The sequence below is a fragment of the Platalea leucorodia genome (genome assembly GCF_965183815.1).
Source record: "Platalea leucorodia genome assembly, chromosome: Z".
Lineage (NCBI taxonomy): Eukaryota > Metazoa > Chordata > Aves > Pelecaniformes > Threskiornithidae > Platalea > Platalea leucorodia.
In genome coordinates, this window is record NC_138858.1 from 84444586 (window position 1) to 84451030 (window position 6445).

A 6445-nucleotide genomic window follows, 5' to 3' on the forward strand; every position below is an offset into this window, starting at 1 on the left:
CACAAGGTAAGTGCCACAGCATTTGGACACCTGTGCTAGATATTCATGCTGTGCATGAAATGCTTTCCTAGACCTACACAGTGCTGATGGTAGGTCTCGCACCACAAGTCACCAGTTTCAAGTGAAATTTATTGGTTCACATGTGTGTGTGTCTGTGTGTGTGTACACAGAGCTACTTGCACATATAACAAAATAAATAAATGCCAACTAGATTTTAACATCAATTTATAGGTAACTCAGCTTTCTGCAAATGCTGATTTGTGCCTCTTCCTGGAAACCACCTACAGATAGCCAAGAACTAAAGAAACCTTGAAAACTGTCATAGCAACATTTCAGATTGCAGTTGGGAAGCCTGTGCAATATTGGTGCCTTGTTTCAAAACTGACATCCAAAAATTCAAGTTTAACATCCAGCACCTGTTCAGTGCTTTTCTGAATCAGGGCCATTCACAATAATAGTCATTTGCCTGTGCTCTTACTGCACAACTAATTTTTGGCCCATGGGATGCATTCTCAATAAAAATTGACCGAACTACATTCTCATTATGAATTGCCTCATGAACTTTCCTGAAATAAAATATGCTCACTCTCTTTCACATGAAACTATAGCATAATCTCCATAAAGCAGTACTCACAGATGGGAACTCTTTCCCCTTTTTGGTCTTCTTTGTAAACAGATTTTTCCTATAAGAAATGAGGAGATGAAATTCATTCCTGGAACAGTGAGTACAACCCTGTGTCAGATCTCAAGGACCTTGTTTTCATTTTCCAGTTACTGTACAAATGAAATAATCATCAGTGCCCAGTGAACAACTATGCTGGGTCAGAAGGTCTTCTGAATTATTAACAGTTCATTGCACCACAAAATTTACTACTACCTACCACAGTTTAAGCAGGGATGTGCAACAGATTAGCTGCTAATTAAGGACTAAACTCTCAGCTGCAGTGAAAACACTCTCTTTTAGACAAGCTTGTGGTCTGATTCCAAAGTTCACAAACGGGCCTGTGGTTCAAAGTATCAACATCTTTTATTTTCAGGCAGCAGAACCAGTGGATGAGGTCAGGAGTTTGATTCAAGTGCAAGCGATTGGAATATCAAGTGTCACTTAAAGTATACCTTATACATGTTTTCTTCTTTGACAAAATCTCCTGAATGTCTCTTTCCCTACTTTTTCATCACAACAACACTGTCACTCTATTGAAGCCCTAGACAAGAGCTGTACATTGCTCTGCTGCCCCACAGCAAACACTCTTTGTAGAGGAGCCAGCCCACTGATGCATGCACACCGATACCTTCGTATGTGCAGCAGAAAGTTGTGGCTGTAGCTGTCCTGCTCCAGAGATGCTCTCACAGCTTCCCTGAGCACAGCACCCATTTCTTTCCACCTCCATCTGCACTCAGAACTGCATGCCTGGAGTTTCATATTCATTTAAGCTCAGTGTCTAAGACCTGACATGCCGCCCTTGCCACGTGTTGCCTACAACCGTGCAGCTGCTATATGTCTCTGTGCTCTTAGACATGAGACAACCAATGGACGCCAAGGTCAAGGCCCTTTCTTATTCTTTCTCACTGTTCTGCAAGAAGTGCAGGTTGGTCTACAGTTGTGCTCATTATAAGGGCTGAGTGTAAGACCTAGTATGAATCAAGAAATTGTAATATCTCTCTGCTTTTGATGGCAGATTTTCTCTCTCAAAATGCATCTTGAAAAATACAAATTCTCTTCCTCTCTTTTAATTTTTCTTTCAGTACTGACCCCACTCATAGAGTCATCTCTTCATTGACTTGCTGGCTAGCATTTGTAAAGAAGACGAAAAGCCACTCGCTCTTTCCTTGTGGTCTGTTTTACATGATGCTCTCACTGCACAGCCCAAGGAGTGCAAACATTTGTGAAGAGGCTTTGGACAAGTTCAAGGGAAGCTAGCTGAAAAGGACACAAACACTGGAAAACCCCTTTGGGTTTCTTTACCCCATGGATTCAGCTGCTGTCAAGTTAGACTGGCTTAAAATTGCTGCACACATTGTTTCTGTCCTCTTCTGTTGGCTGAACACTTGCGGACAGCAACTCTATAAAGCATGTGTACTGTCTTTTTTTGCCCTCATCTTCTCTCTCACACAAACCAAAAACCACACACACACACACACATGCACACACACAGAGTCACAGCTTGTCAACAGCTTTAGCAAAGTAAAATACAAATGATAATTAGAAACATGTGACCCTAGAAAAGCATCACAGAAACTAAAAGGTCATCCTTTTTCCAAATGACCTAATTAGAAAAGCCTGGAGTGTTGGCTACAACATAATGGTTTTACACAGCTTTTTAACATAGACTTCCTGTTTTAAAACAGCGCAATTTAGTGCTCCTGCAAAAAAATATGAATTGGCATTTAATGCCAGCAAAATTAGGCCTCACAACAACACCTGCCTCAAGCAATCTCCAGCCTGTTAGATCTATCAACAGAGCATTGCGGATTTGCCATCCCATAATGACTATCAAGAAGCCAGCGCCAGGACCACTGCCAGCTTATGAGAGAGCCTGAAGAGGCACTCCAGCATTGCAGGGAGCAGGCAGGCACGCGAGGCTCACACACATCCCTGCCTGCAACCCCTGCCTGCACTGTCCAGCTGGAGCATCCTTGCTTTGGCTGAGCCAGAGGCAACAGGCAGATGAGAAGGGGCAACGGAGCAAGGAGAGGAAGTGGAGGCATGAAGAAATGCAGAAAAAGATGGGAAAAGGAAGGTAGGGGCCAGGGCACAAGGGAAGGAATGGAGGAAGACTTCTTTCTCAGGGCCATCTCAAAAAGAAGAGCATGGTGTACAGCTGGGGTATTTGCTGAATTTAGTTTCACCTCCTCACTTCTCACTCCATGCTCCTGTTTAATAATTTTCTTTGTTCTGGTGAACATGTATGCCATTTTCTTCTGCAAAACTATTAATCCCAACTTATTCATCGTTTAGCAAAGCTATATTTAGTTTATGGCTTTTCCCCATAAATCAAACCCTGCAGGCTCCTTGATTTTAAATGGTTTAATTATGGCAGCTATTCCCAAACTGTAGGGCGTGTCCCCACCATGGTGGGAGTGCAGGGGGCTGCAAGATCGGCTCAGGACAGCAACAAGGGGAGGATGTGAGCTGGCCTCCAGGCTGGAAGCAGAATAACCAGGACACCATGGGTCTGGCCTGAGCTAATTAGAGAGAGAGACAGAGTTCATGGAGGAAGAGCGAGCTGGAGAAAATAGCTTGGGAAGCGCTGAGTTAAGGCCACATTCTGAATTATTAGAGGCAGCCAAAATAGGTTTCTGTGAATTCAACTGAAGAGAAGCCCTAGTTTTCACATGGCAGACAGGCTTAATGCTTTGCAGCCATCATAAAGGTGGGAGGGACATGAAGTTTGCACGTCCATGTCCCTGGGGGCTTAGAAGTTCTCCACTCATAGTGGTTTCATTGGGAATCGACAGCATTGCCCATTTCTCAGGCAATCTCCATGTCCCATAGGATTGAGCTGGATGAAGCAGCATGGAAAAATAATATATACTGTGCATGTAATGTGCTGCTTAACCATTTTTTCCAAACTTACAAAAGCATGTGATCTTCATTGAAAACTGTGTACATGCCAAGTTTAGAGCTTTACATTCAAACTCTATTTGAGAGTCTGTAATGGAAAAAAAAAGAAAAAAAGATACACTTAGTTGGTAAAAAACCCATAATATTTCCTTGGCTTCATTGTTCTGAAATGACTGCATGGATTTTATTCAGCTGTTCATTTTTTTGTTTGCTCTGGTTTGAGAAGAACAAATGTCAAATTTTAGCCTCAAAGCTAATTTTACTATGAAAGCCACTGAAAATAGGGGTTGAAAAATAAAAGTATCATAACAATAGTAGTGATAGTACAATGATATTATGTATTAATAACGGTTTCCTCATGGTAATACTTTTAGTAATAGTGAGTATCTCATCCATAATTAGACAGGGGCATTCAGATATACTCAGTGCTTACAATACACAACCCAGAATGAAAAAAGAAGCATCAACAAGATACCGTATCATTTGTAATACAACTTATGTGAACGCTTAAGGTTAGAGAGTGGCAATTTACATCTTCCCTATGTCGCACTGAAAATGTAACCATTATCCTCAAGACTCTTCTTTTTTTTCTCTCCATACGTGCAAGGGATACCAAGTCCCACCGAGGCAGAATCAGGTCCTTGTAAAGCATTCACACCTGCATGGGGCTGTCTGTTGATCTGGGGAGAATCAGGTCACTAAGACGTAACTTGGTTTCAAAGACTGAAAGGTACTAATTTTATATGCCAGTAAATCCATCAGATCACAAGGAGACTGAGGAAATGCTTTTATCTTTAAAATGACAGGCATTAATAATGTTACCAGAATTTCCCTTATATATAACTTTAATAGTTTTGGGACTCTTCAATATCTACATAGTATGAAAGCTTCTGAAATATAAAAGGCAGTGTCCCCTTCAGAGTTACTAGCATTGCCAGCACTGGTGTGGGAAGATGAAATATGTTCTCAGGAAAAAAAAAGGTTGGACAGAAGAGAGGAAAAGCCGTAACTGTTTAAGGAGAGGTATATTATATAGACACTCATACTGACAGCATTGTAGCTGGTTCTGTAAAGAGAAAGACCAGCTCTGGAGCAGGGTTGCAGCCACCAATTCAAGCAGCAAAGATTTGTGTTGAATTCCTGCTCGCAGGTGCACACGAGACATGCATTTCAAAACAAACATTGCTAGCAACCTTGCAAAGTCAATGGGAAATTTACTACCCAATGTAAAATGAGGTCAACAGCAAGCATTCTGGAAAGCCTGAACCACAAGCTCCAAGTATGATCTAGCTGAGAACTGTCTCACTTGTTTGTTCAGAGCATCATAGTCCCTGCAGCTTCCCTCATCCTTCCTCAGACGAGATTCTGAGAGCCAATGGCCAGAAAATGGCTGCTTAATCTTAAACAAAAAGTAGATGAATAAAGCACTCTATTGGGATTGCAGGTCATGTTTTAATAATCTCAGGTTAACTGGATGTCAAACTTCCCTCCACCCCAGGATAAAAAAAAAATTACAAAACCCATTTCTTTTTATGTACATGCCATTAAAGGAATTCTGCACCACAGCGGTAAGTTCATAACAAGAACATGATAAGCACAATCTACCTTTGCGCTTACTCAAGCCTCTAATAATTTCCTAGCAGGGTGCCAACATGCACCTCAGTTGGATGAAGCTGGAGCAAACATGCCATGACCTGAAATGATAATCACTCCCTGAACTACAACCGAGATGAATTTCTCCCAATACATGTGAGAATTAGCAGGAAGAAAGTACCTCATAGGCAGAATATAATGCAGCAATGAGTCGCATGGGTTGAGTGGACATCCTTGCAGGTAGTACTTACTGGCTGCCCCATGTACTGAACATTTAGCAGCCTGTCTGGATCATTACTTTTTTGCTCTTTTCTTCCCAAGCTAATGGAGTTCCTGGGAATGGTTCAGTAATGGAGCTCTGCGGGAAGTTAGTGTCCCTGGTTTTTTGTCTTCTCACCTTACTTCATCATCTATCTAATGTAGGACCTATATTAGCTATCTCATATAGGAGCTTAATCTTTGCCAAAATATGGCAGAGCTCAGAGGGTGGGAAAGAGAGATCACAGAAGCAACAAACCACACAACTTTCTGGTTTTGCAGCGTGAATTAGTCACTACTACCCCACACCTGCTTCTCTTTAAAAATCAATGAGAAAAATATCCTGGTAAAATGATACAGGTGAACAATCAGATTTATTTACTGAAGTTCCTGTAATCTGAACTTCTGTTCTTTAAGATACTTTTCATTAGTATCACGTTAATACAGCACACTGAGATTTTTACAACGGCAGCAGCAATTCATTGCCTTTGTTAAAAGTTATTTGAAAGTGTTCACAGAGCAGATCTATAGAAAATCTACAGGATATTCCATTTGGTTTGTATGATTCAAGCTCACTGCAGACTGTACAGTCACAGCTTCCCATTTCTGCTGGAAATACTACAAGCTATTATTTTTTTTTTTTTTTTATTAGCTATAATGTGCAGTTATGGAAACTGAAGGATACCCAGCTCCTTCTACTTCTCATTTCCAGTCACCCACTCTCTCTTTCTTTCCCTTTCAGACACATGCTTCATTGATCTGAATTCTACATTTATTTTCATCAGAGAACAGATTTAGTTGATCACAGAAAGTTGGTCATTCCAAAGTGGAAAAATTTTTGCTTTGTTTGGCAATGGGAAGCATTTTTAACAGGTTTGGGCTTTCTGAGTTTGCATTTCATAAAATAACTCCGTGACTCAACTGAGGCAGTATGAGCAGAAAAGGCAATAGATCATGCACAAACAGCTCTGTAAAATAAGGTTCTTCTAATACCCATTGCTTTGCTGCCTCTGTATCAAGTTTACAAAG